The 11,463-nt window shown below is 42.8% G+C and overlaps 1 long non-coding RNA gene across 2 annotated transcripts; it reads left to right on the top strand.

Annotated features, from left to right (window-relative positions):
* The first annotated feature begins 4,445 nt into the window (after positions 1 to 4,445).
* On the top strand, positions 4,446 to 9,660 carry LOC112220756. 2 transcript variants are annotated; one of them, XR_002948917.2, is made up of 2 exons: positions 4,446 to 5,450; positions 7,955 to 9,660. It is a non-coding gene; the product is annotated as an uncharacterized LOC112220756 (long non-coding RNA). The 2 variants fall into 2 exon arrangements; XR_002948918.2 differs by having other exon boundaries at positions 7,952 to 9,660.
* Positions 9,661 to 11,463: the final 1,803 nt, after the last annotated feature.

The following is an 11,463-nucleotide window of genomic DNA, read 5'->3' as shown; positions in this document are numbered from 1 at the left end:
CGGGAGGTTTGGAGATATAAAAACAGACTGTGCTACATCAAAACACCAGGGCTCCATCTCAATAGTTTAAAGTGGTTTTACTCTCCTTTCGGCTCCTCAACGTCGTCCGCACGGATGATAACGAGCTGGAATGGAGAAAGCACATACCTGGTGGTTATCCACCATAGTGCATACACATACCCTGTCGTCGTCCCCCCCCCCCTTCAGATCAGTGCAGATGAAGGAAAGGAGATAAGGAGAAGAAGCCACATTTCGACTGTAAAGATGAACCTCCCCGAGTATCTCACATCCCCCAGAATATTCCTTCTCCTGGTTGTGTTAAAACTATGGAAGCTAGTGGTTTAGCGTTGTGCTGCCAATGTCCACGAGTCATCTATGTCCGACTCTATTCACATGCTTCTTTCTGCTGCTTCTCAGAGAGAGTCAACGAGTAAGAACTCTGGGGGACTATGGAGGGCCACTGCTGACAACTCTGTTGGATTATATTGGTTCTCTATTGAACTGTATGTCATTTTTTACAAAACGATTACACATCTCTCTGGTAATATACAGTGTCATATGTCATATGAATTTAATTGAGGGAAATCACAATCAGGTTTTTGTGTTGAAATGGTCAGTGGTGGTGCAATGCTTTTATCCTTGGTGCTGAAAGCAATGCCCCCTAAAGAGTCACAGGAACCTTATCAATAAACTTGTGTGTATTATATTTTCAAAGAGCCCCCCCAAAAAATACAAAAATAGAAATAACTATTTGTATCTACTGCATAACAATAGACGCTTTCAGGGCCAGCTGTCTTGTTTTTATTGTATTTTATTTCTAACAGTTGTCTTATTATCGGCGCATTTTGCCTTGCATCTGCTGCAAAAGCACCGAGGAATCTCTCTGTACGATATCTGTACATATGAATCAGAGCTCAATGTTGAATATTTATTAACGGTCCAGCGCCTGATGTATTTTGGCACATTGGGTGTTGCGTGATGATCCTGTTCTAATGTCTACAATGAGTCTCTCGCTTCTTTTCGCTCTCCTCACCGACCACTAGGGGGAAGCAGAATAGCACATGTAGGAAGTATCTACATACCGCATACTGGCTTCTGCTTTGAGTCAAAGTACCTCTTCACCTGTCTGCCTACTTCTCTGTCTCTCTCTATCGACAGTACTTGTGCTGTGTTCTGCAGTTCATTATGTTAACACGTTGTTCTATAGAATATGTATGGATAGGAGATCAGCTCTTGCTTTGCATTGCTTTGAATAACACTATAAACCCTTCAGACATGGCTTATAGACATAGAAGTGCACACATGCGCGCGTGCAAACTCACACACACACATACACACACTGTAAACACAAACACATAAACAAAAAAACACACACACACACACATACACATGCTCACACTCTTTCCCTAACCGTAATGTTGCCGAAACACAGAGAACACCTACATTCAGCTCCCGATCTCTCTCTCTGTCACAGCCGCAGTGCTTTGTCTCATAGCAACCTCCTTTCTGTACATGAGTTCCTCTCTCTAACTAATCACATTTGTTGGGTGGGTCAGTGGGTGGCTGGGTGTGTGTATGTGCGTGTGTATGAGGTCTATCCTTGTATATAATGTAGGTCATGGATGTGTCAGGATGGAGTGTGACAGGCGTCACTTGAACTGCTGCCTTTCTCATCACTATGAAACTGCACACAGGAAGAACTACAACTATGAAAGGGTTTGGAGATCAAAGGGGAGAGCCTTGCTGACTAGGGCTGTAAAACATGGCTGTTTATGATCGAGGATTTGTGATATTTTCCATGCGTTCCCATTCAGATTTGAACATTGTAACCTTGACTTTAAGACCCAAGTGGGCGACTCGGAAGAATGAGGACAGCTAAAGTGGTGGGTGGATGACACATTTTGGTATTGTTAACAAATTCTATGATTTACACACACACACACACACACACACACACACACACACACACACACACACCCACACTCCCTGCCACCCCATACACATACATACATACATACATACATACATACATACATACATACATACATACATACATACATACATACATACATACATACATACATACATACATACATACATACATACATACATACATACATACATACATACATACATACATACATACATACATACATACACAGACAGACAGACAGACAGACAGACAGACAGACAGACAGACAGACAGACAGACAGACAGACAGACAGACAGACAGACAGACAGACAGAGACAGACAGACAGACAGACAGACAGACAAATAAATACAGTCATTTTGAGTCATTTTTTGGTGCTTTGACATATCCAAATAATGAAATAATAATTTATCCTGAAGGTAGGACGGTTTGAGAAAGACTGAATGCCCATTGTTGTTTCTGTGCAATTCAAAAACAATTTAGGCTTCTGGAAAATGTATATTTTTGTCTGGGGTTTTTCGACTAATCAGTTTGTCTCACCCCCAAATAACTCAGAGCCCAGTTCCATGAAACACAACGGGGTTGGTTATATCACAGTTTCATAGAAAAGCGATTTGGGAAGTGGCATCCTGCTGGTAGACCTCAATGGCTCAACACATGTAGGTCACTCTGCCACAGACAACATATTGACTCCTTTCCTCTCCTCTCCTCTCCTCTCCTTCTCTCTCCTCTCCCCAAACACCTTTCTCCTCTATTAGCAGCGGGAAATATATTTGCTTTTTTTAAATGCTAATTTACGTCTGACAATATTCATTTTGACTTCAATATGTTGTTCCTAAGCATTTCAAATATAGCAGTCAGATGTTGATGTCATGTTGCAATGTTCCTTTTCATTATTACATTTGTTTTGTTCCTGTTCTGAATGAATGAATGTCTGTTCCGGTTTGATCATGGAGAATATATCTGAACATGTTGTTGTTGGGAACAGTCAGTATTGTACGTTTGCGTCAGTGTGTACGTCTCTCCTGTGCTGCCTCCTGTTCATAAGGGCTAAATGAACTAGCATGTGGCTTGCTCCTCACACTGCACTGACAGCACGTGTCTCAACGTCTTTATTATGGCCATATACGTCTCTAACCATCTGTGTGTGTGTGTGTGTGCGTGTGTGCGTGCATGCGTGCGTGCGTGTGTGTGTATGTGCATCTAATATGAATCAGAGTGAGGCACTCGCTAGCTGCTGTCTCTTATGACTGCTCACATTAGAGAGTGTAAAAAAAGCAAGGGATCTTTTTTTAGAGATGGGATGTCAAGATGGAGTATAAGTAATCTCTTCATAAGCATACACACACACACACACACACACACATACACATACACACACAACATTGCATTAAGTGTTTATGTGGCTGCACCACCATCAATAATGCCCTATGACATCCTGACCCCCACCCAGCCATTGCAGTTGTCTATCACAAACAAACACCAACACTCTCTGCTCTGCTCGTCAAAGAACGCTGCCTGCACTGACAAGGTGGTCTTTCTCTCGTTCTCCCTCCCCTCTATGTGTGATGGTGTGAATAACCAGTTGAGGACATTGCCTTCTTCTGTTTCCTCATCTCTCAGAGAAATTAGAGATTTCCTTGGAACCCAGTGATGTCTGCCAGGCATGGCTTCAGAGAATAAATTAATGGTGTTATGATGTGGTTTAACCAGGGCTTCTTCAGGTCGTATACTCAGCTCTGTTGCATAAGCACTGGGAAGTTGGTTGAGGGTCCTGAGACAGAATTAACTGTATTGATAGTTTTGTCCGTTTTGACATTGTTGTTTTGGATACACATACAGAGAGTGACTTGGGGAAACTTGGCCTCTGGTGAAGTGTCCTGTGATCATATATCTACCAGATTTGTCTATGAATCATCACACACACACACACACACACACACACACACATAATTTAATTGTATAGATCACCTAGAACACAATACAAAGTTCATATACGCTGAGTGTACAAAACATTAGGAACACCTACCTAATATTGAGTTGCATCCCCATTTGCCCTCAGAACAGTCTCAATTCATCGGGGTATGGACTGCAAGTTGTCGAAATCGTTCCACAGGGATGCTGGCCCATGTTGACTCCAATGCTTCCCACATTTGTGTCAAGTTGGCTGTATGTCCTTTGGGTGGTGGGACCATTCTTGATACACACAGGAAACTGTTGAGCGTGAAAAACCTAGCGGCGTTGCAGTTCTTGACACACTCAAACTGGTGCGCCTGGCACTTACTACCATACCCAGTTCAAAGGCACTTGAATCTTTTGTCTTGTCCATTCACCCTCTGAACGGCACATATACACAATCCATATACACAGCATACACAATCGGCACACATACACAGTCTCAATTGTTTCAAGGCTTAAAAATCCTTATTTAACCCGTAACCTCCCCTTCATCTACACTGATTGAAGTGGATTTGACAGGCGAAGTCAATAAGGGATCATAGCTTTCCCCTGGATTCACCTGGTCAGTCTATGTCATGGAAAGAGGAGGTGTTCCTAATGTTTTGTACACTCACTGTACGTAATGGTTCATATTGTTGTTGCTGTGAATTGGGTCAAGATGTTCAGAAGAGGGTGTAGTGGGTTTAAAGTGGTACCTCTGAAAATTCAAAGCTGTTACCCAACTCGTCAACAGCTCCTTGATGGGAGCAGCTGATCAGGGTAAATAGACCGCCCATCTCCATCTCTATTCATTGTTGGACTCAAAGAGCAGAAGGACAGGAATAGAGCACTCAGCCCAACAGGGCACACACACACATAAGGCCAACCTCACACATTATGGCATCAGTAACATTATCAGAGATATTGAGGCTACATTCTACCACATGCTACAGTACCACTTTATAGGGGTTCTATGTTTTATCAAGACACTTTGTATCAGATAAGCATTGGTCTAGTATACCAGCTTTATTCTATACCGGAGCCAATTACAGCCTGGTAATGAACAGGGGTAGATTTAGACTTTTCCTGTTTTCACAACTCTCAATCTGTTCCCCCGTTCCTACTTCTGCTCTTTTGGAACTCCCCACTCGACTTCTATTTCTATTTTTCTCAATCTCTTCATCTACCTCCATCTCTTTCTGTCTCTATCCATCAACACAAGCATCCAATGACAGTGCTCTGGGATAGGAAATGGAGGACGGTGCTATATTTAGAATCAGGGAAGGAGGGCAGATTGAGGGAGCAAATGAGAGAGAGAGAGAGGGAGGAGATACATCTACATTCTACTGCTGCCTCAGGACAGACACAGTCGGAAACAGAACTACAGAGAGCACTCAGAGACGAGCGTCGCTAATTCTCTTTTTTTTTGAAGACACAGATCTTATCTTCACAGAGATTCACACATTCTACTAAAGAGTTGACTAAAGAGTTGACGCGAGAAACCTGGATATACACTACAGTAGCAAAGAACAGAGAAAGAGGAAGAGACTCGGATATACACTCTACGACTCTTATTACAGGTGAGTCTGCAAGACAGTGGTGCCGAAGACCATTACAATAGCCTACAGTTATAACTACTGTATTAGAATATAGACATGATGGTAATCAGAGTTGGGTAGGTAATATTTTAAATGTAATACGTTACAGTTACTAGTTACCTGTCCAAAATTGTAATCAGTAACATAACTTTTGGATTACCCAAACTCAGTAACGTAATCTGATTACTTTTGGATGACTTTCTCCTTTAAAGGCATTCGAAGAAGAGAAAAAAGGATCCATCTGTCAAATGCATTTGGTGGGTCATCATAGTTGTCTCTGACTTGTGGTCAGACTCCCTCAGGTGTAACAAATTTAAACTTGCGCCTTTTTTCAATACTGAACTGAATGTCACTGAGAAAACAGTAATCCAAGAAGTAATCATCTAGTTTTTAAAAGTATATGTAATCAGATTACAATATTTTTGCTGGTAATGTAACTGATTACAGTTACAGGTAGTTTTTTTTTGTAATCAGATGACATGTAACCAATTACATGAAGTCAGTTACTCCCCAACCCTGTTGCTATATATATTTTCTGTGTATAGTAACAATGCTAGTATTGGTCTGAATCACTGTATACCAACTAGGTGTGGTTCTATATTTAACAGCCGTTCCACCTTGAGGGATACAGGGAGAGGCTGGCTTTTAGGGTTTGGCTGGAGCTATTTTTGTCATTGAGGTCCGGACTGAAATACTCTGCAGGCTGCTGTCAGGGATGAAATAACATGGGTTCCATAAGAAAATATAGGTTTGAGTATGTAGTTCTGTATGGTTCTGGGTGACTGGTTTGGTATTTATGGTATTTACACTGAACAAAAACATTTACACAACATGCAACAATTTCAAAGATTTTACTGAGTTGCATTTCATATAAAGAAATCATTAATTTGGCCCTAATCTATGGATTTCACATAACTGGTAGGGAAGAAAACCAGTCCATTTCTGGTTATTTGCCTCATGCAACGCGACACATCTCCTTCACATAGAGTTGATCAGGCTGTTGATTGTGGCATGTGGAATGGTGTCTCACTGCTTTCAATGGCTGTGCAAAATTGCTGGACATTGGCAGAAACTGGAACACGCTGTTGTACACGTCGATCCAGAACATGGGTGACATGTCTGGTGAGTATGAAGGCTAGGGAAGAAATGTGACATTTTTAGTTGTGTACAGATTCTTGCAACATGGGGCCATGCATTATCATGCTGAAACATGAGGTGATCGATGGATGAATGGCACGACAATGGGCCTCAGAATCTTGTCACGGCATCTCTGTGCATTCAAATTGCCATTGATAAAATGCAGTTGTGTTCATTGTCCGTAGCTTATGCCTGCCCATACCATAACCCCACCTCAACCATAGAGCACTCTGTTCATAACGTGACATCAGTAAACGGCTCACCCACTCAACGCCATACAGGCTTGTCTGCCATCTTCCCGGTACAGTTGAAACCGAGATTCATCCATTCTCCAGTGTGCCAGTGGCCATTGAAGGTGAGCATTTGCCCACTGAAGTCGGTTATGACGCCAAACTGCAGTCAGGTCAAGACTCTGGTGAGGTTGACGAGCATGCAGATGAGCTTCCCTGAGATGGTCTCTGACAGTTTGTGCAGAAAATCTTCGGTGGTGCAAACCCACAGTTTCATCAGCTGTCCAGCTGGCTGGTCTCAGACGATCCCACAGGTGAAGAACCCGGATGTGGAGGTCCTGGGCAGGCGTGGTTACACGTGGTCTGCAGTTGTGAGGCTGGTTGGACGTACAGCCACATTCTCTAAAACGACGTTGGAGAGAGCTTATGGTAAAGAAATGAACATGACATTATCTGGAAACAGCTCTGGTGGACATTCCTTCAGTCACATGCCAATTGTGTGACAAAACATTTTAGAGTGGCCTTTTATTGTCCCCAGCACAAGGTGCACCTCTGTAATTATCATGCTGTTTAATCAGCTTCCTGATATGCCACACCTGTCAGGTGAATGGATTATCTTGGCAAAGGAGAAATGCTCACTAACAACATTTGAGAGAAATACATTTTTGTGCATATGGAACATTTCTGGGATATTTTATTTCAGCTCATGAAACATGGGACCAACATTTTACATGTTGCATTTATATTTTTGTTCTGTGTATATACCAGTGTGTTTACATAGCTATGTTTCTCATGGACACGGTGTGTTTGTCTTACGGTCATATTTACACAACTCCTCCTGAGCAAACAGAGAGGAGAGGAGAGCATGGATTTGTGTAAAGAAATAGGAGTAGGGGAGACGGGGATCTTTGTGGCTTAGGTTACCAGGTATAGAATGGTGTTGATGTGGTTCTGTGGGGACCGTTGAAAGGAGCAGTTATGAAATGTGATTAATCAGAGTATTTAATAAGATACCATTTCCCAAATGTCAGACCCTGCGTTCATGAGGACAAAGTCACTCAGATATGATTCAAACATTACCTCTTACTGACAGATGTCTGTCTCTCTCTTTCCCAGCAGCCATGCGTCCTAGATCCAAACTCCTGTCCCAGAAGAGGAGACTACAACTTCCCACCATCAGAGAGGGCTACGAGGACCTAGTCAGAGACATGAACCAGTTGAATCAGATTAACCAGTCCAACACCCTCCACTCTTCCCAGCCTACCACTCACCCAGGGCCCTGCCCACACACTCTCTCCTCAGAGGACTACCTGCTGTCCATATGCCACCTGGCTCACCCCACCTCCCTTCCCAGCAATGACATTATCTACCCTCGCCAGCAGGACTCGCTGCACCACAGGCCGAGGCTGCTGCGGCTCGCTGTGCAAGATGAAAACTCTCCAAAGACCACTGCACTTTGTCACAGGGGAAAGGCTCATGGTAAGGACAGGGTGGAGCCTGGGATGTACTCTGACCACATTACTGTGTGCGGAGGACAGGAGAAAGATTCCAACTGTAGCAAGCCTGCGTTTGGTCGCCATGGTGCGTCAGATCCTTTAGAATTCCTGTACAGCAGCCCCACCCACTCCACCTGTCAATCAGGGAATGGGAGGCAGTGATTGGGTTTGAGGAGACACTGGGTGGTGTCTGAGGGCCAGTCCTGCCCACGGGCACACAGTTAACCCCGCTCTTGCCCCTCTGCCATCCAGCAGCAACGTAAGAGCAGCTGTCCCAAATTCCGTGATACAGCCAATGTGCCCCCTCTCTCTCTTACCTCACCACACAGCCCTCACAGACATGCACACCTACACAGGACTCTGCAGAACAGCTACAGGCTAGGATAAGTAGCCCGTTTATTAACAAAGAAAACGAGGGGGGTTGAAGGGAGAGGGAAAGAGAGGAAGGAGGAGAGGAAAAGGGAGAGCTCCACGGCCAAACGTTCCCTGATCTCTCAGTGGATGTCAGATTGTCCCTGTGCCTGGATGGAGGCCCGTGTACGAGCGTGCCTTCTGCCCACCATCGCAGATATGTAAAGGCACCAGAACCACTGAGCCACATCAACAGTCCATAGACCTATATGACGGGATATGTACAATGACAAGACACCACAGTTTCACTATGACAGTAGATACCTGCTGAAATGTTTTTTTGTTTGTTAAGAAAAAAGAATGTTTTCATTGAATATCTGAAACATGCAATGTACTTGCAGTGAAGCCGCTCAACAACTACATCATACCAGTCATCCAACAGTCCCATTCAGAGGGACACACAGAAGCATCCAGGGTCAATGCCCTGCTCAAGGGCATGTTGACCAATCTCCCACCAGGCTAAAAAACATGAACCTGAACCCTCCAAGATCCCAAGATCCCCCCACAGATCCCCCCCAAGAATATATATATATTTTTTAATACAATTAATTCCATTCCCCACCCCCAAGAACCCCCCAATGCACCAACAACCAAGAGAATGAACTAAAGAGAAAAAAGTAAAAGACCTGCTGAATTGACACGACAGCAAATATAAATGCTGATCTATGACAAATGTCACTGAACTATACAATGAGTGTACAAAACATTAGGAACACCTTCCTAATATTGAGTTGCACCCCCTTTTGCCCTCAGAACAGCCTCAATTCATTGGGGCATGGACTCTACATGGTGCCAAAAAATAAATCGATTTTTAAAAAAAAACATGTTAATACAGTGTGTCTGTCATGATGTTTAACCTGTGACCAGAGGCATGATAACTTGTTTTTGTGCACATTAAATGTCAGAAACCCAATATTCCATGAAGTCTGTCATTTCTTCTGGTTTCCACGGCAACTGCTGAGGGATTCCGAAGAGGTAAATGGAGGCATCTTCATTCCGTGTGTGAAGAAGGAACCAGCACAAACAAATATCCTGGATAAACCTACCAACAGACAAAAAGTCTGTTACCCTCTGTAAAGGGTCACAAACTGCACTGTTGGTTATGGGCTTGTAGGTAACCACTTCAAGTCTACACTTGTTGTGTTCGGCGCATGTGGCAAATACACTTTGATTTGATTTGATTTGAAAAGGGCACAAAATAATTTGGATGAGGTTATTCCAGATTAAGGCCTAGGGGCTCTATTCATTCTGTATCACTGAAGAGTTACAGATTGTGGGATAGAAATGTAAAGGTAATTTCCGATTAAGCCGATATACACTGAGTATAAAAAAACATTAGGAACACCTTCCTAACATTGAGTTGCACTCCCTTTTGCCCTCAGAACAGCCTCAATTCGTTGGGGCATGGACTCGACATGGCGTCGAAAGCTTTCCACAGGGATGCTGGCCCATGTTGATTCCAATGCTTTCCACAGTTGTGTCAAGTTGGATGGATGGTGGACCATTCTGGATATAGACAGGAAACTGTTGAGTTTGAAAAATCCAGCAGCTTTGCAGTTCTAAATAAGGCTTACATGGGATTTCTCTTATGTCTCTATTCAATTCTTACAGCAGAAATTCAGAATAAGTGGGACACTATTTGCCTTTCTGTCTTCTGCAACCTCATTCGACATCTATCCAACATATTAACCCAACAAATGATACATTTCTGAAAATCCTCAAGATGTTTCCTAATGACACACACAAAAGATATTTGATCTCATATTTACAGGAGGCATGACTAGGGCTGTGGAGGTCATGAAGTTTTGTCAGCCAGTTATTGTCATGCAAAAGACTGCCAGACTCACGTTAATTGACCATTAATGAACATAAACTCCCTTAACACCTTTGGAACGTTACGTTTTAAAAGTCTAATAAACCAATTGAATATACACCATCAGTGGCGATTTTAGCATGAAAAAGAAAGTGGGATGCATGCCAGCAAGCCCACGACACAACACAACACTAAACAATACATTAATTACACTATAACGATGACAAATGGTGCCCATAAACTGTTAGGACCTACATAAAGCTACATACAGCAGTCCCGACATCTTACCACTGCTACACCTGGCTATCAGTGGAGCCTTGTCTGGCAGCGAAACAGTTCATCCAGCCTCATTTACTGGCCTAATAAGCTAAGAGGCAAACCGTAATTTCGATTAAGACATTAATGAGCGAGCTATGACAGACGTAGTCAATATAACTATTTGTTTAGCACTTTTGAAATGTACAATGACAGAATTCAGAACATGGGCCATTCTTACAGTGTTCTCACTGTACACCAAATCAGAACTGTAGGATAAATGAAGGACATACAAGCAGACAATGAAAGCTGACACAACATACACTTAGTATTACTTTCTTAGCTACAGTATACATATCTCCCTGCTATATTACATAATTTATGCAGTAGCTTACAATACATTTTGGACTCACCTTGTTGTGCTTACTTGAACAGGAAGGTGATGCGGTGGTCCTTTGCGGGAAAATTTTGTCATTAAATTCTGGCATTCTCCGGACTTATTGTGCTTTCAAAACAACTGGGAACTCCAGAAAAAAACATGGTTGAATCATGCTGATGTCATTAATCTCCAGCACTAAAAAGAGGCCAGATTTACAATTCCAAGTTGGATGACCGTTCAAATTGTATTTTCACAGTCGAAGCTTGTTTATTCC

Source organism: Oncorhynchus tshawytscha, linkage group LG21 (assembly GCF_018296145.1).
Source record: "Oncorhynchus tshawytscha isolate Ot180627B linkage group LG21, Otsh_v2.0, whole genome shotgun sequence".
Classification (NCBI taxonomy): domain Eukaryota; kingdom Metazoa; phylum Chordata; class Actinopteri; order Salmoniformes; family Salmonidae; genus Oncorhynchus; species Oncorhynchus tshawytscha.
This window is presented reverse-complemented; position numbering and strand designations above follow the sequence as displayed.